The sequence below is a fragment of the Manis javanica genome, chromosome 9 (genome assembly GCF_040802235.1).
Source record: "Manis javanica isolate MJ-LG chromosome 9, MJ_LKY, whole genome shotgun sequence".
Classification (NCBI taxonomy): Eukaryota; Metazoa; Chordata; class Mammalia; order Pholidota; family Manidae; genus Manis; species Manis javanica.
Genome location: NC_133164.1, coordinates 45748380 through 45775387, shown reverse-complemented (window position 1 = coordinate 45775387; position 27008 = coordinate 45748380). Strand labels below are relative to the sequence as shown.

Sequence of the window (27008 nt, the reverse complement as noted above, 5' to 3'; positions counted from 1 at the left end):
TGCAAAAATACTCAATAAAATATTAGCAAACCGAATTCAAAAATATATCAAAAGGATCATACATCATGACCAAGTGGGATTCATCCGAGGGATACAAGGATGGAACAACATTCGAAATTACATCAACATCATCTACCCCATAAACAAAAAGAAAGGCAAAAACCACATGATCATCTTCATAGATGCTGAAAAAGCATTCAACAAAATTCTACATCCATTCATGATAAAAACTCTCAGCAAATGGGTATAGAGGGCAAGTACCACAACATAATAAAGGGCATATATGATAAATCCTCAGCCAACATCATACTGAACAGCAAGAAGCTGAAAGCTTTTCCTCTGAGATCGGGAACAAGACAGGGATGCCCACTCTCCCCACTGTTATTTAACATAGTACTGGAGGTCCTAGCCACGTTAATCAGACAAAACAAAGAAATACAAGGAATCCAGATTGGTAAAGAAGAAGTTAAACTGTCACTATTTGCAGATGACATGATATTGTACATAAAAAACCCTAAAGACTCCACTCCAAAGCTACTAGAACTGATATCGGAATACAGCAAAGTTGCAGGATACAAAATTAACACACAGAAATCTTTGGCTTTCCTATACACTAACAATGAACCAATAGAGAAATCAGGAAAACAATTCCATTCACAATTGCATCAAAAAGAATAAAATACTTAGGAATAAATCTAACCAAAGAAGTGAAAGACTTATACCCTGAAAACTATATAAGACACTCTTAAGAGAAATTAAAGAGGACCCTAACAAATGGAAACTCATCCCATGCTCGTGGCTGGGAAGAATTAATATCGTCAAAATGGCCATCCTGCCCAAAGCAATATATAGATTTGATGTAATCCCTATCAAATTACCAACAACATTCTTCAACGAACTGGAACAAATAATTCAAAAATTCATATGGAAACACCTAAGACCCTGAGTAGCCAAAGCAATCCTGAGAAAGAAGAATAAAGTGGGAGGGATCTCACTCCCCAACTTCAAGCTCTACTACAAAGCCATAGTAATCAAGACAATTTGGTACTGGCACAAGAACAGAGCCACAGACCCGTGGAACAGAATAGAGACTCCAGACATTAACCCAAACGTATATGGTCAATTAATATTCAATAAAGGAGCCATGGACATACAATGGGGAAATGACAGTCTCTTCAATAGATGGTGCTGACAGAACTGGACAGCTACATGTAAGAGAATGAAACTGGATCACTGTCTAACCCCATACACAAAAGTAAATTCAAAATGGATCAAAGACCTGAATGTAAGTCATGAAACCATAATACTCTTAGAAAAAAACATAGGCAAAAATCTCTTGGATGTGAACATTAGCGACTTCTTCATGAAGATATCTCCCTGGGCAAGGAAAACAAAAGCAAAAATGAACAAGTGGGACTATATTAAGCTGAAAACCTTCTGTACAGCAAAGGACACCATCAATAGAACAAAAAGGTACCCTACAGTATGGGAGAATATTTTCGTAAATGACAGATGCGATAAAGGCTTGACATCCAAAATATATAACGAGCTCATGCTCCTCAACAAACATAAAGCAAATAATCCAATTAAAAAATGGGCAGTGGAGCTGAACAGACAGTTCTCCAAAGAAGAAATTCAGATGGCCAACAGACACATGAAAAGATACTCCACATTGCTAGTCATCAGAGAAATGCAAATTAAAACCACAATGTGATATCACCTCACACCAGTAAGGATGGCCACCATCCAAAAGACAAACAACAACAAATGTTGGCAAGGTTGCCGAGAAAGGGGAACCCTCCTCCACTGCTGGTGGGAATGTAAATTAGTTCAACCATTGTGGAAAGCAATGTAGAGGTTCCTCAAAATGCTCAAAATAGACTTACCATTTGACCCAGGAATTCCACTTCTAGAAATTTACCCTAAGGATGCAGCACTCCAGTTTGAAAAAGACAGATGCACCCCTATGTTTATCGCAGCACTATTTACAATAGCCAATAAATGGAAGCAACCTAAGTGTCCATCAGTAGATGAATGGATAAAGAAGATGTAGTACATATACACAATGAAATATTATTTAGCCATAAGAAGAAAACAAATACTACAATTTGCAACAACATGGATGGAGCTAGAGTGTATTATTATGCTCAGTGAAATAAGCCAAGTGGAGTAAGACAAATACCAAATGATTTCACTCATTTGTGGAGTGTAAGAACAAAAGAAAACTGAAGGAACAAAACAGCAGCAGAATCACAGAACGCAAGAATGGACTAACAGTTACCAAAGGGAAAGAGACTGGGGAGAATGCGAGGGTAGGGAGGGATAAAGGCGGGGAAAAAGAAAGGGGGTATTATGATTAGCATGTATAATGTGGGGGTGTGGGCATAGGGAAGGCTGTGCAACACAGAGAAGACAAGTAGTGATTCTACAACATTTTACTATGCTGATGGACAGTGACTGTAATGGGGTTTGTGCGGGGACTTGGGGTAGGGGAAAGCCTAGTAAAGATAATGTTCTTCATGTAATTGTAGATTAATGATAACAAAATTAAGAAATAAAAAAAAGAAAAAAGAAAAAGGAACCAACAGCCAAACAAAGAGATATACAGGGTAAGTTCTGGAATAACGGAACATAAGCCTCCTAGAGGTTGAGGTCCAGCACAGAGATATATGAAGTGTTCTGGCTCCCCAGCCTGGAAGCTCTCCAAACCTCCTTCTTTGGGGTTTTATGGACACTTCAATACACAGGCATGAAAGATTAAATAACTGGCATTGATGATTAAATCCCCAGCCCCTCTCCCCTCCCAAGAAATCAGTGGGTAGGACTGAAGGTTCTAACCTTCTCTTCCTGGCAACCAGCCCCCATCCTTAGGTGCTTTCCGAAAGTCATGTCATTATAATAAACCCAGTTGTGGTGGAAAGGAGTTTGTGATGAAAAATGAAGCACCCATTTCACCTTTATGGCTCTGAAGTGGTTTCAGCAACAGTGAAATACCACATATTTTGACCAAAGATACTACCATTGCTTTTATTGCTCAGGAAGTTTCAAGAGTTTTGGAGCTATAAGTCAAGAATCATAAATGAAAACCATCTGAATTATCAAGTGTATATTTCTTATAAATCACAATATTGCACTATTAAACAAAGACATAGGTTAAAAGAAAAAAGAGGAAAAGTCTGTAGGTGTTCTTAAGCTACTGGTTTAAGATCATGTAGAAGAGTGTCAAGGGTTAATCATGATTAAGAGTCAAAGAAGAAATCTACAACAGTAGAAATCTACAACAGTATCTCTCACATTTTAAGGAGGCTTATGAGAATTTCACTGGAGTCTGGGAATCTCCTGCTTCAGTGTCTTTCGCCAGGACACCTCCTCTGGATAAATACAGTAAGTGTTCTAGGGATTCTGGCTACATGAGTTGTAAGTTTCTTCCTCTCCTCACTTGACCTCTGGATTAAGGACCTTATTCACTGTATTAAGGGTGGACTGTCTGAATACTGATGGAGAGTGGCTAATACCAAGAAGCATTTAACTGAATTTATTAATTTAAAAAGAATTGACTTGTATTTGCAAGCTCTTAAATAATATTCAAATAACAAAATAGAATTTTAAAAGACATAACCTATGTCTTCAAGGAGACTCCTTCTAAACTGCCAAAAGACATAAGGAGAAGTGAAGGGTGTGTTAACATATATGTGAATCAGAATTTTATTTGTGGACTTAAGAGGTCAATTATTCTCCTGCTATTTCTATTGGAATAAGCTTACACAGGAAAATGTAAGGATAAGTTGAACTTATGGTGATGAACAGAGGGGCAGATAGGTCAGGAGGACCCTAGTGATCCATAGTGGTTAGGAGACAGCAGGTCCGTATGGCTAATGAAGCTAAAGGAGCTGATAGATAACATTATATATCTAGCATCATGTTCCAAAGACCTTGCACAATGTGTGAAAGGTGACTGTGTCACTGGATGAAATTCCAAGTGGAGTTGTGCACACTAACTCTCCTAAGAAACATGGGAACCTTTGGTCAAAGGACAGGCCAGTTAATTCTGGTGGAAAAGAACATTAAAAAACATCAGAGTATTTTTATTCTAAAACATATAGTCTAGTCATACTGTTTTTGTGGCTAGACACATTGTATTTCTCATAATATTGACTCTGGTGTGATCTGCTGTTTGAGTGCTGTTTTTCTCTCTAAAATATGGAAAACTTGGATCCTTCTTGGCCAAATTACTGTAAGCAGTGACAGACTTATTGGCCCTTACATAATGACATTCAAACAGAACAAAACTCATCTCTGAGTGAGGAAGATAAACACATAACAAGAGACAATTCTTATGGTAAGTTCTCCTGCCTGAGTTGTACATGCCCACGATCGTCACACCACCTCTTCTCTCTCCAGGGCTAAAAGCCTCTCACTCACACTTGCTTGCTGCTATTACAGTGTTTAAACATCAGGCCACTGGAAGGCGGCAGGAAAATGGTCAAACAGTAATCACATCACATCGTCTTATAGCAGGTTGGAGTAACATGTGGCAGATCCACAGGGCTGTATAATTTTTGACCTGGATATACTAAACATAACATAATGGTGATCTCTTTGCTTTTACTCTGTGCTGAGCTCTAGTGTCCAGAAAGGACTTTTTCTCTCGGTTTCTTTCCTGTTCTTAACTTCTGTTTATCTATGTAACACAGGCATAAAACTAAAAAGCATGATATTATTAGAGATCATATTTTGAAATTTGTTATTTATGTTTTCATAGCAATGTCCACAGGGAATTAAGGAACAATACCTTTTAAGTGTTTAATTTTATTACCATAAGACCAGCTTATAGGTTCAACCTTGATTCATAATTGGAGTTGCAGGATGTCATTTGTCACAAGAAAACTTATTAGGAAGGATAACTAGTAGTTTAGGCTACTCTTGTTGTTATCTTGTAGATATTAATATTGGCCTCCTCTGTTTGACTTCAATCCAAGCTCCAAGTGTCAAGTATTATTATTGAAGTATGGATACGTTCAGTGATGCTCTTTTGATTTGTGACACCATTAGACATAGTCTCATCAGCAGACCAAGAGATAAAACTGAGTAATTCTTTGGTTCAGCTACTCCTTGACCTAGCAAAATTATGAAGGAAACATGCATTCAATGGACTCTGGCTAAAAAGATGTAAGTCCCACTTGATTATTAGCCATGCTTGTGTTCCAAATTCTAGCAGAGAGTCTCTGTTAAAATAAATACAGTATATATCCTAACTCCCAAATCCTGAATGACATACTTTTTCTTCACCCTGAACTTAAACCAAGTATCAAGGCCTTGCCACCTTGCAGCCAGCTCCAGGATAAAAGACACCATTTTGCCGAGAAAACAAGTTCACATGAAAGATAATAAAAAGAGTGAAAGTCTGTTCAAGTGTTATTATATTTGAAGAGTATAGCATAAATCACTTATGGCACTTTACGTATAAATGGTGAAAGAATGAGGAAGAATGACGAACAGAGATAAAACACTTTAAGAACACAATGATCATCCCTACAAACTCCTAGTCAGATTGAGGTGAAAGAATGAGAATCTGGTCAGTGAGTCCTTCTCCAATGACTTAGTTAATTAAGCAGATACTGCATTACAATTTTATTTATTGAGCTAGCATTGATTTTTAAATCTAATAATTCTAACCCTTAATTTTTTTTATGTTCATGTCTTTAAAAAATTTTTTTTATTGAAGGGCAACATTAATGAAGTATAAAACATGTAAGTATGCAGTATGATAATTTTTATATGGTAATAATATTCATATAGCCATCAAGAAGATTAAGAACATAGGATTTATATGGACTCAGGAAGTCTCTGGCACCTGTATACTGCTCAAACTCTACCATAAATAACCACTATTCTGATTCTAATGTCATGAATTAAATTTGTCGATTATTGACCTTTATAAATTGAATTGCACATATACTGTTTTTGCCTGGTGCTTTATTCACTAGTCATCTGTATGTGATATTCTTGCACATTGCATACAACAGTGAATTCATTTTCAATGCCATATAGTATTCCATTTGGTAAACATACTATACTGCTTTATTTCTTAGGTGATGGACACTTGAAGTTTTAGAGCTATTACAAATACTGCTCTCATGGACACACTTACACATCTTTGAGGCTCATATGCACTCATTCCTATTTTGTGAATACAGAGAAGTAGAATTCATGGGTCAGCAATCACACACGTTTAGTTTTAATATTTACTACCAAACAGGTTTCCAAAGTGATTGTTCCAATTTGTATAACCATTAGTAAGATATGAGAGTTCCAGTTGCTCTATATTAACACCACTTATTATTGTCTTTTTCTATATGTTCATCTTTCTGGTGGGTGTTTATGGGTAACTTGCAATTTCAATATTAAGAAGTCTTTGCCTAAGAAATCCTTGCCTAAGCCTAATATTAAGGAATCTTTGCCTAAACTCAAAAATATTCTTCTATATTACCTTCTTGAAGTTATTTTTTTTTACATTTCAACCTCAGCTCCTTAATCCATGTGAAGTTGCTATTTGTATAGCTGGAGAAAGGTAAGGGCCAATATCATCTTTTCCTACATTGATATCAACTTGACCCAGTACTGTGCCCACCCAAAGACCAGCGTTTTGTCACTGTATGTCACAAATTTACTTGCAAATACATACTGAATTTCTTTTTCTGGGCTGTTTTGTAACATTAATCTACTTTTCTTCCTTGTTACTCTCCTCTCCAAAGGAAGAAAGACAGTCTTAGTATGATGAGAAGAACAAATGTATGGGAACCAATGTTTGCCATGCCGTGGGGATAAGTCTTTCTTACATGAAAATTTATATCTGGTAATAGCTCTCTTCCTGGTGCAAGCCCCCTATTTAAATTCTTCTAGGCAATTAAGACGGAGGTAAAAAGCTCTTCCTGAGTCTGCTGGGACTTGATTGTCTTCAGCTGGAAATACTCCACATACCAAGGTAGCACATCCTGCGGTGCCATATTCTGCTCCATCCCTCTCACTGGCTTACAGACAGTTACCTTCTTGCTGTGTCCTCACTGGGCAGATGGAGACAGGAAGCTCTCTCTGGTGTCTTCTTGTAAAGGCAGTGATCTCATCATATGGGCTCCACCCTCATGACTTCATCTAAACCTAATTTCCCCCAAAGGTCCTACTTCCAATTATTACCACAATAGAGATTAGGGCTTCAGCATGTGTATTTGTGGTTGGCGGTGGTGGTCACAATTCAGTGCATAGCATATGCCATAAGAAGGTTATGACTATTTTATATTTTTAACAAATGAATGTAGGCAAATAATTTTAAAAAATAGTATTTAAAAGTTCCCAAAGTTCTTCCACCCTAACTCATTTCTAAGAGAACAGTATTTAACAGTATTTTAGTTAATTCACCTGCTGTTTATTCCCATGCTCTATATTAATGTAAGCTATTATAACTTGTTATGAGTTTTTATATGAACATTTATCAGTTTTGACATCGACTATTGACTCTCTATGATGGTAAGACTACTAATTTACTTACATACAGCATCTTTCATTCTGTAAATTTTCTAAACATATATTAATCTAAACATTAATTCTAAACATAAAATTTCTAAACATATAATTAAGATTTTAATGACTGTTTATGTAAATATTGTTTTCTGTTGAGCCAAGCACTGTAATCAGTTTGTCTCATTTCTTATGTAACTTTTTTTTAACTTAATATTGTCTGTCTTATATTTTTTCATTATTTCACATGTGAATATTCTTCTTATACTCCCCAAAAGCTCTAAAAACTCATCTCCATTTAAGCCAGTATTTCAGTCCCTAAGCTAAAGGGAGTGACCTCAGCTTTGTCCTAGATCACACCCTTCCCAAGGCATCCAGCATCTAAGGCCTGGTCTATATGGAGTATAAACTCTAGATCAATGGCAATTTTTCTTAGGCAGCAGCAAAATATTTAGTTAGCATGTGTCCCAGAATAATTGGAGAAGCAAATAATTTGCTACATGGATCTGAATCTCCAGAAAAAGAGGATGTAAAATATAATGTTATTAACATCCATGAGTGTTGGCAAGATATCACAGAAAGCTTTCTACTGGAATCCTGTGAATACAGATCTTTTCCAAGTCTTCTACTTTGGCTATGATTCCATCCATTCTTACTAGGCCAACATGAGATATTTTAAGTCAATTTAACTTCAAACTTTTTATTCCCTGTATCTAATCCACCACTATATTATGCCTTTCATCTTTTAAAATGTCTTAGATATTCCTTTTCAACTGAGAAATCAGTTATTGATAGAGGAAGCATCAGAGTGTGGTAGAAAGATAATGGTTTTGAAGTCAAACTGAGCTGAATTAAAGTCCCAAAATCAGGCTTATGTGGTCTTGGGAAAATCCTAAAATAGACTTTCTAACCTGCAGTTTACTCATCTTTTAAATGGATACATTCATCTTTGCCTTTCTAGATTTTAGAAAAGATTTGAAAAATATATGTACATGTGCTCTATCACTGTATAACACATTTTACGTACTAAATCAATGATAGCTATAAACAATGACACCATTGATTTATTCATTCCTGAATGTCTTTTCAAACCTTTTGTCAGACAGAAGCTCTTACTCGGTCACCCTGCCTCCATTCCCTTCCCATCTACTTCATTTCATCATTTTACACCATGTACCACTACTTTATTTCAATTAGTGCTCTATTATAAAATAGACAGCTGATATTCCACTCAAATTCATAGCAACATCTATAAATACTAGCTGGTTTTTGGGTTTTTTTCACATTAAAACAACAAAGACCAATATTTAAATTTAGAGACAAAATTATCTTGTTTAGGGCACTTCCAATTAAATTTATTTTAAAAGCTGTATATTGATACTTATAGAATACTTGGGTAACCTAAACCTTTCTTTAACCCATGTGAATGTATGCTAATATGTAAAATTTTTGATGAGAGAAATTATAAATTTTTTCTACTTAGATCTATATCTCTGTTTTTTTTTTCAATTTTTGAAACTCAACAATTTGGAGGAAAAAAGTTGTTTATTTAAATAATTAGGACACAAAGCCACAATGATTTCCTTTCATATGAATTATTCTGAAAATTTTAGATGTTATTCTATTTCTATGAGGAAATACATGGAATCTTTTGCAACTTGGCTTATGCAACTAATTCTGTTTTTCTATTAAGATGCTTGCTTGCATTGACAGATCAAATAGAAAATAAAAAATAATGAATGAAATGTATTTCAGTCTTAACAGAAACTCTTCCAAACAAGAAAAGTATATGCAATTTCCACTGAGCTACAGTTATATCAGAACATTCTAGTTTTTTTCCCCATTCCTTAACACACAATTTTAACTAAAATGGAATGGCTATGATGATTTCTGATATTGGTAAGTGCTTTACATCTTACAATGTGCCTTCATCACCACTGTATTTTTCAACCTTCACAATGGCAGAAAAATTGGTAGAAAAAAGATGACCCCAATGAAGTTAAACTATTAAAAGAGTTCACACAATTAGTAATTGAACCTCAAAATTAAAATTAAATAATCTTTTTCAGTTAGTGCTCTATTATAAAATAGACAGCTCATATTCCACTCAAGAATATTGTTTCTCTTTTCTTTTATATTTCAAAATCACTAACAAGAAATTGAGCCAACTTACGCTACCTAAAAATGGGCAAGAATTGACCAGCTTTTTATTCTAACCTACTGTTAAAGAAAAAAAAAGATGTTGGATATTACTGTAAATCTGGATAGATTTGGAAGACATAGTCATCGTGTTAGTAAAACTTTTTAGAATTCTATTTTAATGTACAATAAGGTAATTATATATCTAAAAAATAAAGAAATTAAGGGATGGAAATAATCATGACAAATTTAGTAGTTCTCTGAGTTTTTCCTTGGTTATTAAGTTTTATCTAACTTACTTCATTGGACACCCAGGCCAACAAAAATCTCTGAATGTTCTTCAGATACTATGTCCTTGTTAAAAAGCTATTGGTTTCTTCTGACAACAGCCTTTAAAAAAATCTCTTGCCACACCAACTTTTTGCTTATTGTTTTTGTTATAGTGATTGCAGGGCTTGTTTTACCCCCTGCAAACTGTGAAAGATTAATGGTACAACTGTCATTGTCTCAATTTCCATGCAAATTGTTCTTTTTCAAAAAAGAAGATTTAGACAACTAGACCTAATAAAGGAAACAAACTGAAGTTATTTTATTAGTGGCATTAGATAAAATGTATATCAGAAAGTAATCATAAGGAAAATGGAGAAAATATCTCAACAGAAATACTAAACAATAATCTGGAGAGTCAGAGGTTGATGTGCAAAATTATTTGATGGCGTAACAAATCAATTTTTATTTCATAGTTTATAGTGAATATTTTCCTATGTCCTATATGTTCTACCTTTACTGGTAATATCATAGCAACAATATGATGATACTAGTCTTAAATTTAGAAAAATAATTGGGCAGAAAGAGAGACTGGGACAAAATTCTATTATGGATACATTTGGATGAACACATTTGATTCATATACATTACCTTCTTGTACAGAATGAGGAAAAACACAATACATATTACTCCCTATATAGTACCAATGACAGATATTACTAATCAGTCATGATGCATTTCCTCACTGAAGTCAACAGTGATTTCTTAATCCTTTCCAAGAAGAACTCTAGGCAGCCATTACCAGTAATTTGGTGCTTGCATGTAAATCGAAAATGCCTCCTCATCCTCGTATCTAGTGTTTTGTTTTAGTTTTTTTTTCCAGAATGAGTTCATGTTAAATGACCTAACCAGATTGGGTGTATTCAATTACAAAATATTTGGAGTAACGTATGAATTTGCTGAATACTATGTGTGTAATTCCAGAAAAAAAAAAGAGAGAGAAAATTTAGAGTTGACTGATCTGCCTTCTTTATAAGTTCCTCTTGATTTCTATATACCCCCAAATATCTTATAATATTCAGGTACCTTGATGCTATCAAGCACAGAAAAAGAGAGTTCCTTTATATTCTAAGGTTATTTCTAAATCTACATATCTTGTGTTCACATTGTTATCCACTTTGTTGATGAATTTTTATTTTAAATATTTTTGTATGAGCTGGGCTTCACATTCTGCATTTCAATGCAATATTTGAAGGTAGTGAAAAGTTTTTTACAGAATTCTGAAAGAGAAGAGCATGATCCCTAGATTATATATCCTGTGTAGATGCCTTTTACATGTAAAAGCAGTGGACAGATAATCTCAAGTTGAAGACACAAACAAACTAAAAGACAATTTAGACCTTTTCTGGAAAGGAAACATTCATGAAATCCGGCCAACTAAGGCATCAAAAAAATGAAAAAAGCAAACTCTGAAATAATATGAGCTATTACAGAAGTGTGGAGCAACATTCATCCATTTATCCATCTATCCATCCATGGATGAGCAACTAACTGTCCAAGACAAGGGCAAACAAGTACAGGTCCTGAGGGCTTCTCACAGAATATAAAGGTGGCTGATTGGAGCAAAACTAGAAAAGTATATTTTCTACATTTTGTATCTTTCTTATATTGAAAAATATTATTTGATGTAGAGCACATAGTTTATAAATCATAGTAACTCTATAGTTTTTTTCTTTACAGAGAAGTTTTAGGAATTAATATACCTACTTGTGATGAAAAATTTATAGTTCAACAATTTATTCAATTTTTGTTCAAGTTATTGATGCTTGTTTATATCCAAGTAAAATTAAATTCAATGATTTTTACTAAAATGAAAATATAATCTGAAGATATACTTTGTATCTAGCTCTTTCTCCCTTTTACTTATTTTTTTCTATTTAAAAATTTCATCTGTATATCCCCATAAGTTAATAATCTTTTTATGTTAATAAACATAATCTCTTAATATGAGTTTTTTGATGTTATATAAAAAAGTTTTTATCTCTTGGAACTGCATATAACTTATTTTTAATAAGCATACAGTTCAAATTATATGCAATTTAACAATGCTAAATCATTTAACAGCAACAATTATAAATTCAAATAAAAGTTGACAGGAAAAGAGGGGTCCTTAAAGTTTACAGTGTAAGAAAGTGTTATTGTTTATTTGGACTTTCAGTTTTCATCTGGTACATCTGATGAGATTTTCACACATAAAACATCTGGGGAGGACACGCTAATATGAGAAAAAGAAATTATTTAAAAAAGAAATACTGACTCTGATAAGATGTGAATACAGTAGAGAGACTAGGTTTGGAACAGGTTATAGAGTTGCATGACAAATGGTAAAGAGACCATATTATTTATTAGTCATTCATCCACTCATTCCTTTGACAGATGTATATTAGCCTCTACTGTGACTAGTCCCTTGGTATTAAATAGTGAACAGAGAAAAATCCTTGCTGTCTGGGATGCTGCACTCTGTGGATGGTGGAGTCTGTTGGATGTGAGATCGAGTAGGTCTCAACTATGGTCCTGATGCTAGCAATGCCCAGAAGTGAAAACACAAAACAACCAAATCAGATAACATAGCAGCAGAGCATATCAACTGGTCAGATGGTTAGGAAAATTTGTATTCCTTATAAGGGTGTTTGTCAGACTCATGGTATCCTTCATATATGCATTACCATGGATTCCACTTGAAAATAATAATGCCCCATTCTTGATCTTCTCTTTATTTACTACAGGTTCAAAAAGGATTAGGACACCTTACAAAAGCATGTATAGTAAAATAAGATAGGTCTTTGTACTCTTGGTTTCCAAACTCTCTGGAGATTGAATATTTCTAACAAAAATAATCCCCTTATCAAGATCATGTAACTATTCATAAAACAGAGGGGGCCTCTAGAAAATTGTCTTTCTTGGATCACTAAACAACTATTTCAAGGATTAAGTCCTTCTATAATGCTTATTTCATTGGAATTTAAGGATTGATGAGCTCAGAATCTGTTAAGGATTTAAGAGCTTTTCAAGAAAATGATCTCTATAAACACAGGGTTTTACAACATTACAATATTCTCCTTTCTTACAGCCATGTCAAGGTGGGGCTCACTCCGAGAGCAGCTTATGTGGCATTTACTCCATAAGCTGCTGATTATGTTTCTTTACTGTCTGGGAGGCACAGCTTCTCACAGATGGTACCTGCTCTACTCACAACTTCTTAGCATGATGTGTCAGTTATCACAGGCTCTCTACATGGCCACAATCCTTTTTAGATTTTTGGGTGACATTTGAAGTACATCATATTTGACAGCTGTTATACTTACTTGATTAACAGTGTTGATGACAAAGTTTTATAATTTTTGTTTCACTGACTCCATTTATAACTTAAAGCAGAGTCATTTTGTGTTTCCACACACAAAAAATAAATTTTCAAATGAATTGGCAAATTACAATAATTTTCTAATTAACTAAGAGAAAATTAAAAACAAAAATTACCATCAATTAACAGCAAATTTCAGGGAGAAAAAAATCCCCTGTGAATATTCCTTAATTTACTTCACTATTGTAATTATTTTCACATTATCTCCTGTTCTTTTTCTATATGGCTTTGAGTAGCCTACATTAAAACATAAATAAATAAACTATTATTCACATATTTTTCTCTTATCCCTATGTTATTGCCTGAAGTTATCTGGAGTTACACTACTGTCTTCTAACAGTAATACAAGAATATTACTATTTACTACAACATTGGCACTAACATGTTTTATTTAGAATACATCCATGCTATGCTGTGGTTGTATTCTGACATCTACAGTGTAAATGCCAAAGTAGAGAGGATAGAGTGAAGAGTCTAAAGAAGAAATCAAGTGTGTTGAAACGGTGTGGGGGAGGAAAGGGAGAATATAAAGTCAAATCAGTAAAAATTAAGTACTTCATTTTGTGTAGGAGATCTGCAGTTTGCTTTTTGATACTCAGCTTGCTTTAGCCTTTTCAGTGTACTCCCTATGCTATGGCTAGAACCATGACCTCTGCTAAGGCAGCAATGCCACCTTTCAATGTAGACCAGAAATCCTTTATAATTTTAATGTGGACTTCCAGCCAAGTGTGTTTCATGAGATTTTTTTCTTATGCACATGGTGGTGACCAAGAAGGCCTTAACTTCTTTTCCTCAAAGACTAAATTTTAGACAGCACTCTTCCTGATGATAGCCCCCCCACCACCTTCCTTTTATTAGAGCAAAACTTTTAATTATAAATTCTTTCTCTGAGATGGAAATCTTCTCCTGGCACCTGGCCAGTCTTATACCCAGGAATGTCTTTCTCAAGGACCTAGGAGCCATCGCTTTGAACTGCTGTCATCAAGATAGAGCTCCTATCTCCCAGTCTCTGTGGAAAGTTAGAAACCCAAGTTCTATAAACTGCAATTAGCAAACACAGATGGCCTCATCACTTTGACTAACTTCCCTCCTGCCATCTTTCATTACTTTTCTACTACCTCACCCCAGCCCTTAAAATATCTCCTGCCTTTTTCCTTCACAGAAGTTAAATTTCAATCTCTCTTCCCTATTGCAATAACCTCAATTTTTATTGCCATAGTACTGAATCAACTCTTCCTTGTCAGTGAAATTTTTCTTTGACACAAGTTTTGAGAGACATGATACGACTCCCATTGTAACTGAATCTCTATAATTATGAGCTGTACTTCAATTGAGTGTGACTAATATACAGAGTTCCTAATATGACGAATTGTCTTAAAAAAGAAATAACAATGATCACATTAAGATATGTTGAAAAGCTCACCTTCTCTAATCAGCACACATTTTCATAAGAAGTTCCATTCTCCTTGTTTCTGGATACAGAATAAGGCTATGGAGGTTGCAGAGGACTGGCCTTGATTTTATGTGAGATGGTAAATGTCCCCCACCATTTTACGGGGGCTGGCTCTGTGTTGGGTCATTGTACTTGGGCATAGGCCTGGCTATAGAGATCTTTGGAAAAACAGGTGCATCGAAGGGTACAAGAACACTGAGTAAGATTGGTCAGTCCAGTGCTCTTTCCAGAAGTCACTTCTTGTATCATCAAAAACTCAATCCTGCCCTAAATATTGCTTTTCAGTACCATCTGATGGCCAAAAAAGAAAAAATATGTTTTTTTCTGTTCAAAGAAATAATTGTTGGCTAAGAAATGGAGAAAGTACATTCCCCATGTTTTTCCACGTTAGTTCAAGTAAAATGAAATGTTCTTAAGTATACTCAAAGCATGTTTATGTTTACTTTAAAACCGAGGTATTTTATGTGTATGTACATATAAATACACATTCTTTAGAGTTTACATGGATGTTTTATAGCAGTAATAATTAACACTAATATTTATCTATCACACTAACTTAAATACATTTTGTATTTAGAGCTAGATTCCTTGCTACATGATCTATATGTATTTAGACCTCTGGAGTATGAACTCTTTTTAAGAGAAGAGGATAGAGTGAAGACATTAAAGATTTTATTTCTTTACATATTATATAACATAATTTTTTAATATTTATACACACAAATATATATTTAAATGTATCATATATAAACATGCAGTACTGATTCTGGTTAGGATATCACACTGATTTGATAAAATACTAGAATGCAGGTAGCAAGGAGAAGTTTATTTGGTAGAAATTTATGTGTTTATTTACATTTCTTTAAATATAAGATGAATGTAAAAATTTTTTCACTTTACCTTTAATTGCATTTTGATCAACTTCTCTGATAGTCAGGATCAAAACATCCTCTGAGGCCTTGATGGGCCCTAAGCCTCCAAACCCCTTGTAGGGTCAATGGGAACACTATAAAGATTTCCTTTATTTGACTTACTTTGTCATTGATTTTTCAGGATGTCTGTTTGAGTGTAATCTAAAGAAAGATTGTAGAACTGCTTAATCAATATGCCATTACTCTTCATGAATTTGGTTGATTATACACTTATTTTATTGGATATTGGATAATAGTTCAACAGTACAGTTCCTGACTGGTAACATTTGTTAAAGCCAAAAATCTGGCTAATCTTGAGTCTGAGCAAACCTTAAATTTACTAGTAACCTTCCTCCACAGGACTCCCATTCTCTCAGATTCTACTGCTGGAATTTAAGCTTAATTAACATGAAAATACTTGGCCTTAAAAAAACTTAGCCTTCTTCCTTGAATAAATATGATTCAAAGAAACATCAACTGAAGTGGCAACTCAATTTAATGAGGATTGTTTTCTCTATGTAATGAAAGGTAACTTAAATTACATTTTACTACTACTGAAATATTTAGTTTTAAATAGATTAAGAATACAGTAATTTGAGGGTCAATGCCCAAAGTAATGAAGGGCACCTCAAAACAAGAATAGTTTTGGAATCATAGAAAAGATAGTATTAGCCTGATTTTCCACTTGGAGGTACATGAATTTGATGGCCAACAATTGATTACATTGACCCAGTTAAAATACTTCACCTTAATTTCACCTGGTTAAGAGTGCTATTAACTTAGAAACTTAGAACTGGCACTATGGGTTTGGTTGTAAATATACATGAATACACAGTTAGTTTACAATGTTAAAACAAGACAACAGGCTCAAAATGGACTCATTTATGCTAAGCACTGTGTAACCAAGCCGAGACTCAACATAATTACAGGTTCAGACTCTCCCAAAATGAAATCTTAGACCAGCTAATCAGGAATTACCTGGTCAACTCTACTGACTGCCTGAGAGACCCCTGCCTAAACGAAAGTGCCCTTGCCACAAACAATCCATTTTTTACTGATATAGCTTCCTTGTCCTGCTACCTTCTACCTATAAAAGTCTTTCATTCTACATGGCTCCTCAGAGCTCCTTTCTATCTTCTAGACAGGATGCTGCCTGATTCGTGAACTGTTGCATGACAGTAAGATCTCTAAAATTTACTCAGCTGAATTTTTAAAAAATATTCAGTAATTAGAACTAATATTCAGAGAATAATTGTATTAGCACAGTTTCTGTAGGAGGAAACTGAAGCTTAGAATGAGTAAATATCTTGACAAACTGATGGAGAAATTACAGAATCCAAAAGCTGGTAGAGCTGACACTATGGGCTATGCTTTTTAACACTATTCTATACACTTACTATATCTTTAGACAGAAAGTGTCAAAGAATTGTTTCAGTACTGATTCTGGTTAGGATCCTCCTCTATGGAGACTGCCTTCCTGCTCCTATGTTAATCCAAAGCAGGCAGGTCATTTCCTTTCACCACATGTTACGATCCCGCAAAGTTCGTAGTTCCCATAAACGGATTTATCAATCATTGCAAAACCCACTTTTTGCTTAGTTCATCCACAGTGACAAACTATTTTATGACCTGGATAAATTCTCCTTGTTCTAATCCTCCTTGGTTCTCAAACCCTCCTCGGCTTTGCATTTTGACTCTCAAAGCTTATTTCATATTTGTTGCAATTGGGATCCCATGGACATCTAGCTTGAAATGAACCTTGAGTTCTTGCTGTCAGACAGTCTTCTGGAGTTCACCTTTCTTGACCTACAAAACTTTACTGGAAGAAAAAGACCCAACTACCTTTTATTCTGACACCATGAAGAAAAAAATAAATGACCTCTTGGTGAGCCCCACTCAACAGCTCCTGACTGAGAAATAAATCAAATACTATTTGAATGTATGCACTTTGTCAATTTAGGGTCTCGGAGGCATAGAGTGTCCATTAAATGCAAGATTGTTGCTCCAGTTATTTCCTTTACATATTTGCTATTTCACACACCTGCGAACATGCTGGAGTTGTGGCTCCTGTCCAGTTTTTACAAAATGTCTATCAGTATTTCCTGTGGTTGTCCATAAATGTCACCCGTGGCTTCAGTGGGTCAGGGCTTAAAAATTTCACTGGCTTTTGGCAGAAGATAACCTATCCCCAGATGAATGAGTCCCTCCTACCTGTAACTAAAACTAGCATACTCTGGTTATTTTCCATTTTCAAACAACTACCCCAGCTACCCCTTAACACTTATATAGCATTCCAGCCATGTGAACTAACTGGAATTAGAAATTCATTGTAATTTGAAGCATCTGTTTTCTTTCCAATTTTTTTAATTAGAAGTCTTTAATCCAATTCTTAATTTTAGGTAATACCAAACTGGCTATGGTAGAATGATAATAACATGAGAGGTAAATAATAAAGAAGTAAAATACAGTAACAATTTTTAAAAAGAGTTAAGACAATCATATACATACTATTTAAAACTTATTCATAGACTTAGAAATCATATCCTTTCTAATACACATAGAAAGAAAATACTGAATGCTGAGTAATTATTATATGCCACACAGGAGCTATGCTAGATATTCAAAGATAAAAATCTAATTAGGTAAAGGCATTTTTTTTCTGAAGAAATTTGCAAGTTAATATAAGGAAGAAGTTTCAACAAAAAATGATAGCACTAGATGGATAAGTGCTATATGGATGCATAAAAACAACCACGTGAACATCAAAGATCAAATGGCACCTCACAGGAAAGCTTCACAAATTTTTTGTGTTAAGAGTGAGAATATATTTTTCCATGTGGTAAAAAGAGGTATTGATGCAGTTAAAATGACATGTGCTAAAACTTGAGCCATGAAAGACTACTAGATCTTCAGAAAAGGCTAGTACTTGAACCACAGGGTGCAGGTGAAGGCAGAATTGAATTTAGAGATGAGGAGATGGGATTAGGGTAAGAAATATCCACTCTAGGAATTTAAAGAGAAAGGATCTACTATAATTGGGAGTTCACAAATTCACTAAGATGGCTGGAAGGGAAAGCGCCATGAGCTGCGCAGGAGATGCTGATGTCCGAGACGCACTGTGTACCCAAGCGGCTGCCCTGGCCAGGGCTTCTAAATACCCGCAGTGCTGAGTCCAACCCTGGGTGTTTCCTCGCAACAGGAATTTCCCTCTGACTTCTGAAAGAACAGCAGGAAGGTAGACTTTTCCTTAGTTGTGAAATATCACCAGAAGTCATGTAATTTGTGGGATCTTAATTTTCACAATGTCTTTTCAGTAATGGAAAGCACTATAGAGAATGAATTAAACAACCAGATGATACTCTCCGCAGACCATCTCTTTGAGCACCATATACACACTTCCGTATGTACTTTTACTTCAAAAGCCGTACTAACAATGTATTTGCAGCATTCTAAAATGATACATTTTATAAAGATTCACTCACCCTCTCTGCAATAAGAAAGATCACATAAACTTTAGATGACATTCATTGCTCCTCTAGTTCAAATTCTTACTTAGTATCCTATAACATAACAAAATTATAAAGCTAATCTTTAACGTACATCTTATACTATCAGGGAATAGTAAAATGATTAAGCATTGCATATATCTCAAAATAATAAATGATTATATATGTATTTATAAACTATATTCATTACTATTACAATTGCTTATGGTTATTGATAACTCCTGGTTCTCCTAAATGGAAGACACTGCAAACACTATTGTTCTGTAGCCTAGAAAACCTGGCCTTCTCCTGCTTCGTCCCTTATGAGTCACTCAGTGCATAAGTTAGAGCAACATACCAAAATGTGATATATTGTCTCTAATATCCAGATTCTTAGAAATCATTTTATCTGTAAGTGGAAGGAAGATCAAGGGGCTGTCAGTTTTATTTTCTCCATTGTTTTACCATTTCAAGTCATTGACCTCATTATTTCCTTCTTTCCACTTGCTTCAGGTATATTTTGCTCTTCTCTTTCCAGGATCTAAAGGTAGAAAACTAGGTCATGACTTAAGACTGCTCTTCTAAGTATCCAATGCAATAAATGTCTTAAGTATTGTTTTAGCTGCATTGTACAGATTTTGGCATATTGCATTTCAATGTAATTTAATCCAAAAATATGTTCTCATTTGTTGTGTGACTTATTCTTTGGCCCTTGATTTTAACAACTGTTTTTGTTTAAGTTCCAAATATTTGGAGATATTCCAGATATCTCTGTTACTACTCAGAATTTCTGTAACTGTCATGCCTCCCTACACTTACGCTATTCACTGGAAAATCTTCTTTAATTATTTTTGCTCACTTCTGTATTTCCCTGTGTCTCATTCTTGTGTGCTTTGCCACTTGTAAGCCAGTGTTCACATCATATCTTCACTTGGAAGTATCTGTTTCCTTCTTATATTCCAGGCTATTGGTTGTTCTGGAACCTTAGTTCTTTGACGGTTCCAAGAAAAGTTAGGTTTTCTGTTTCATTTGTCTTTATTTGCTTATTGTCAGAGGAGTGATACCTCTTTGTAGCTTTCTACATCCTAGGCAAAACTAAATAGATAGTAGATTTTTAAAGAACAAAAATGTGAGGGTAGAAAATTGGACAAAGGCAGTATAATTCAAATATTTCTAGTTATCCATTTAAAAATAAATTTTGTGTGTAATAACAAAAGAGCTGTCAGCCTCTCTATAAATATTAGGAGATGTGAGTGATAGAAAACCCCAAATAAACTGACTTATCAAAAAACGAAAAAGAAAAAAACAATCCAGTTTATTTCTGTCTCTAGATAGGAGTTAGTCCTTAGTTGATGTGGAGCACAGTTTTGGGGACCTAGGACATTATACTTTGCTGATCCTCCGTAGTCAGCATGCAGTGCATGAGTACTGTGCTCTGTGTTCTAGAAAGAAGGAAGGAGGAAAAAATGCAATATCCTTCTCATTGTAAAGACACTTCTTTGATGTCACTTGAACATATCTGCTTAAAGGAAATCACAGTAGTAATTTGTCCATACTTAGCGACAGGGGAGACTGGGACATATGTTCTTGATTTAAAGGGTTTGTGTGCCCAGCTAAATAATTTCGTGTTTTTATCAAGGAAGAGTTAATGGAAATTTAGAGATGATATTTGATTTCCGACATTCACAATTTGTTTACTTATGTATTTGAAAAATGGGTATTTAGAATAAGGTAATCTCTGCAGAGCATGCAGACATTCTAAAAATATAAAGATTCTGATTTTTCATTACTCACATTTTTATGGAAAGCTGTCATTCTTTCCTTATGTATACTAATAATAACTAATCAAACTTTTTAATAACTCCAAAAGAGGCTAACCTTTTTATTATAACTGCAAATATATTTTTGTGGTTGTTAGTATAGAAATCATACTATTGCATTTATATATTATCTTGCAGAATTTTGTTTTAATGGCAAATATTTTGTTCACTTTCTACAGTTAGAGGAGAAGAGACAGAAATAAAAAGTAAAAGGAGAACTAGATAATTAAGAATTGACCTATAGCATGAAAGTGTCTAAGCAAATATAAAACATAAAACCAGGTATTATTTTTGGCACCTAAGGTTATTCTTGTTGGCGCTTAAAGGAACCGGAGATCAATCTTGTTTTATTGCTAACTCAGAAAGTGTTATGTGCAGACATTTCATATCTTATGAAAAAGATTTGCATAACAAAATTAATTTATTGTAGTGTAGGTAAGTCAGTCTATGCTATTACAATAAGTTAAAACCTATTTGATTTGTAAAACTCGACAACTACAAAAATAAACACTTCACAAAATCATATATGGTGAGTTATTTAATTTAGATGCTAGCTTATTTTTAAAAATGCATGTATCTAGACAATATACACGTGATCACCAAAGTTAAGATTGTGTCCCATGACTGAATCTTGAAAGTATTTGACAAATACGATAGTTAGTTAGAAGTGTAAATGACAAGCAAGAATCAAGAGTATAAGCATGAGTGATCTATTTAAATAAGCAAATGATTTCAACATAATGAATGAACTTATAGATCAAACTAAGTTAGACACATTTGGATTGCAAACCTATTTAGAGAATGTTTTCATTTTAGTCATTTTTACTTCCCTTGATTGTTAAGTCAAAAACATTACAATTGAGTTTTGAAACCAAATGAATTGGAAAGGACAAATGAAATTAAATGATCAAAAACAAAAACGATTATACCAGCGCTTGCTGCACCCAGTTATCAAGAAAACCTTTGCAAATAGACGATATAGAACAAAAAACAGTTAGAGGGGCTTTATTATGTTTCCACTTATTAATAAAATAGTATTCATTTCCAGATTTTTGTACCAATTACATATTTGAGTTCTGATATCTCAGGCTTGTGTTAGCATTATGCATTCATTATTCATTTAATCTTCACAAAACCCATTCTACTTCATCAATTTTAAGTAAATTAATTATTTTTTACTTGCTTTTTTATTTTAGCCTCTCTAAAATCAGGATTCACTTTACAACAGATGGAATGCCATTGTGTAATTGTTGGGTTATTTTTGTTATTGTTAATAGCACATAAACAAATGATATATCTTAAACTATATGGCATCTTAAGAGTCCTGAAATACAGCAATGACAATTTCCTGTAAGAAAAAAAATGATGATCAAAGTGAAAAAACTAACATGTTTTAGAACCAGGATTCCAACTCAACACTTTGATATCTATCTATATCTATCTGTCTATCTATCTTTCTTTCTTTCTTCCTATCTATCTATCTATCTATCTATCTATCTATCTATCTATCTATCTATCTTATATATACTTCATAAATATAATACTTTCCCCTATATAATCTGTATGTAATATTTTCAACATTAAGATTTATTTAATGATTACAAGGACAACTTTACATTTTTTCAGCTACAGCTAGGTAATTAATTCCAATAACAGTTCCTATTCAAGTGAAAATAAATTAACATTTTTATTCTTTTGTATGAATTAATAATATATATTATGTTAGTTCTGTTCTTTGAACTTGAAGAGTATCAGCAAGGACCTTTGATAAAAGGTTACCCAACAACATTCTTTTTGCTAACAAAATATCCATTAACATACTGATAGCCTGTAAATATTTGTGTGGGAAAACTTTATTTTTTGTAAGACAACAAAAAGTGCTATGTGATTGTCAGGATTTACCTGTGAACAGTGAATCATTTGTCCAGTCACGCCTTATCTCTATAACTGTCCTGAAACTGTACAGAGTGAAAACTGTTAATTTATCTTGTTGTAAGAATAAATCATCCATTATTTTAACAAATATTCATTAAATGTATCTACTAAATTCTATACACACTTCATGGTATGGATGATATATTATTAAAGAAAACTGGTCTCTGTCTGCAAGGATAGTTAAGCTAGAGAAGGAGATTTATATTAAATAGTCTTATAACTGCACATATTAACACAAATTATTTCATGTGCTTAGGACATATAGAGGAGAGGAGAGGACATAATAGTCGGAGAAGCCATTACAGCATGAGACTTCCCCACTGAAGAAGAGGGAGAGTCACGGAAGGCTTCTGTAAGAAAGTAATGTCTAAGATGAATCCCACAGCGCCAGTAGAAATTGATAAGATTGAAGGGAAGTTTATTTCATGCAAAACTGCCAGCTTTGTGAAGTCAGCATGACAAGAGTGTCTCTTATGCACCACCTGAACCTTCCATAGCCTCGTCTGTTGCTTGTCCCCCCTGCCCCCGTATGGATCAGGTTCGCATGGCTTTGACTGACCTTCTGCAGGCACAACCTGCTTGTACCTCATCTCAAACTCTTGCCATATGTTTTGCTTTCAACCCAGAGTTTCCCTTTTGATGCCACTGGACCCTACTCAAGGCTCACGCACGACACCTTCTGAGGACAGGAATTTAACACTTTCTGGTCAAAGCTTTCACCATGGGAAATAAGAAGCTCATGACAAATTTCTCCCCACGTTTTCCCTCAACACAGGTTGTCCTAAAACAGTTTAAATTGTTTCTTGGAGGTTGTTCCAGATCAAGAAATGAGTCACACTTTAGGCAGACTACCGTAATAACAAGTCCTCATAATCTCTCCCTCCTCACTTCCTTCAGTCTGTCCTCTCCTGAGGCCTGTACTCTCAAATGAAGCAATATCACAAAAAAGTCCTCTGATTTAGTTTCTGGAGAATGCAGGTTAAGTCAGGGATGTTCCAGAATGGCCACTGTGTTAATACCACTGACATGAAAAAACAAAACAAAACAAAACCTATTCTACCTGGTTTTAGCAGAAAGGTCTTTATTACATTTAACTAAGTGGCTTACATTGGCCTTTACATGGAATATTTAGGCTTCTCATTCCCAAGAAAGCCTGTCTCAGTGACTCTGACCTGCTCCCACTGAATAAATGAAAGCAATCATTAATAAGCCATCCATAACCCATGTGTAATTCACTAGCATGCCATGGTCCATCACTTGGGGGGCTCTAGCTAAAGATTCATTGGAAAGGTTGAAGAAACAGACGTCAAGATAAGTATTCGAGATGACTCCCAGAGTTCCATGTAGAAGGGAGCACCAGGAAAGATGCTGTTTCTATCTTGATCAGACTCTGCCTCAAAGAAGAATCACTACAGCTGCTGTTTCTAGACAATGCCAATGTTAAAAGTTAAAGAAACCACCTTAGCTCAGTCAGGAAATTGCTGCTAGATATCAGTTCCAGAAACACTTTGCCTATGACAATTTGCAGGAGAATAGAATGTGATTTTCAGCCTTAGTCTTCCCTAGGAACAAGGTGACATACATGATTTTATATACACATATATAACCATATGTATATATAACACACATACACATAACTATATATATAAATGTACATGTATTTATATGTATATACTTAGATGGTACTAGAAGGTCCAGAAAATATCGAGCAGTTTATAGTATTTAACATTGTCCACTCCCTTGGCTACTCAAAATTTAAATAGAAGCTCCTTTCCAAAAAAAGTTAAAAGCCAGCTTCCCTAGACACATGCATTTTGTCTGGGGATGCTTTAAAAAGACTATTCAAGTGTGGTTTTTAAAAAAATTAGTGATTAAGTTATAAACTAATATATCAAAGTGCAACTCTATACTTATATTAATTACAAAGCATATATTTAAAACTAAATACATTAGATATTCTGGTTTCTTTTCAGATCACATAAATCTTTTGCCTTTTACTAAAGATTCCATGGAGAGGAACAACTGTAAGTCTGAAACCAACTTTTTGAGGCCTTGTTGTAACAAGGCTAAAAAAATAAAAACCAAAAAAATTAAATACATTAGAATGCGTTAGAATGCATATATGTAAAATCAAAATATAATGGTTAAAAGTAATTATTTTTATTCCTTTCTTTAGCCTGCTTTTAAAATTATTTTACCAACTAATGGTCCCAAGCTTATATGGGAAGTAAATTTACATATATAGATAGATTTATAGACACAAGAATGTGAGCTTTCTAATAAATATAAGTATTCAGTTGCCCTTTGATATTATTCATTTATAACTTAGTCAACTTTTTTTTTTAAACTCTCTTAAATAGTCTTTCTAAAGTATTCACAATACTTTTCTTGTCAGAACTTCTCTTAGGCTGAGTAATAACAATTCTATGATTCCTCCTAGTTTGTGGTACAAGTTGTCTATAAAGAGTTTTTGCCTACTTTAGACATTTTCTTAAGCAAATATTGTTTCTGCCTTATAGCTATTTCAGCACCCATGTTTAATCTAGCACAAAGATACATTCACACTTCTTTAACAATCCCCTTAAGTTCGTTTCATTTAAAAAAAAATGTAACAATAGGTGATTTTTCTTTTTTTTTCTGAATTATTGTATCTATAAAAATGTTGGTAAGTAAGTACATGCATATATTTTAAACCAAAATATAATGGTTAAAAGTAACTATTTTTATTCCTTTCTTCAAGCCACTTTTAAAATTACTTTACCAACTAATGGTCCCAAACTTATCTGAGAAGTGAATTTCCACTGACTGGGAAGGAAATGAGAGGTAAAATAAAAATTTAAGACACATATAATATGAATATAAATATTAAAAATTATTTCCAATATGATGCACTCAATTATAAATGGCATGTACATGGCAAACAGAATTTACAGCCTCTTACCACTTCCACTAATATCTAAAGATGTTAAGAAGTCAATTACTTAAGTAACCCTTGCTTATTCAAAATAAGGTGAAAGTTTAGCATATATTTCAAATGTGCCTGTTTTTATTTCTAATGATAACTATATTATTAAATATTCTACCTTTTAAATTGATTTAACATGAACTGGATTTAGATTTTGTAGATAAAAGTACCTGTAAGAATCTACATACATAAGATTTAAATATCATTAATCTATCAAGACTTTCACTGGATCTCAGCAGTTCACTTGGCTCATCCAATTTCTTTTGCATGAATATGTACATTTTAATCTATGCAATATGGAATGCTACTAAACGTATTGTAATGTGCATGACAAGCCTGCTCAACCAAAATTATCTTCATTCTTCACAACTTCTCAATGTCCTGGTAAGTGTTGTTGATGAGAGTGAGAATTTATGTATATGGTCTATATTTAAAATCAAACTTCATTTAATATATAAACATCAACAGGTTTACAATGTTTCTGTTACATTTACCATAAGGCAACTACTGTATATGTTGAGGAGATGCTGCTTAAATGGAAGCTTTGCCAAGATTCTTTGTCAAGGACCTCCCAATCATGAGTTCAACCTGTAATCTGTCCTAGTTGCATCTTTCCCCATTCATTAACAGTCAACTACATCCTTGCAGTTGCTTGGGAACATGGGACTCTCCTCTTCTATAGGGCATGCCCAGTCTACATACTTAAAATAATTGTCTCCTTATGCAATTAATATCAATCCAAAATCCACCCTCTTCTCTTCATCTCTTCCAAGCCTTCCCATCTCTCACAAAGACAATTCCAACAGACTCCTATTTGTTTCCTGTGCTTCTGCCCTGTCCCCATAATTTATTGCCCATGCAGCAGACAGAATTGTCCTCATAGTTACTTTTGACCAAGTATTTTAGATCAACAGTATGAATAAATATTAAATAATTTAATGTTTGATTCCAAAGGAGTCAAAATTAAAATAATACTCTATGACTAAATATAATTTGCTTTATGAAGGTAAAAATTTGATTAATATCAGTAAGTCTGTTACTAAATTCATTACATCAACAAAGTTGAAAAACAAATATATGATCCTCTAAATGGTCAA

At 34.0% G+C, this 27008-nt stretch overlaps 2 long non-coding RNA genes and 1 other non-coding gene across 3 annotated transcripts in view; 1 reads left to right on the top strand and 2 right to left on the bottom strand.

Moving 5' to 3' along the window:
• Positions 1 to 27008, bottom strand: part of LOC140843368 (uncharacterized) — a 290886-nt gene that overhangs the window by 74094 nt on the left and 189784 nt on the right. The gene's annotated exons all lie outside the window — the stretch shown is intronic.
• LOC118973271 (uncharacterized) overlaps positions 22195 to 27008 on the bottom strand; it is a 33800-nt gene continuing 28986 nt past the window's right edge. The window contains exons 2-3 of the long non-coding RNA XR_005062537.2: positions 22914 to 22969; positions 22195 to 22359 (exon numbers count right to left, since the gene is read on the bottom strand). This is a non-coding gene — a long non-coding RNA (uncharacterized lncRNA). The remainder of the gene's footprint in view (positions 22360 to 22913; positions 22970 to 27008) is intronic.
• LOC118973292 (U5 spliceosomal RNA) lies at positions 24900 to 25014 on the top strand. Its single transcript, XR_005062558.1, has one exon. It is a non-coding gene; the product is annotated as a U5 spliceosomal RNA (small nuclear RNA).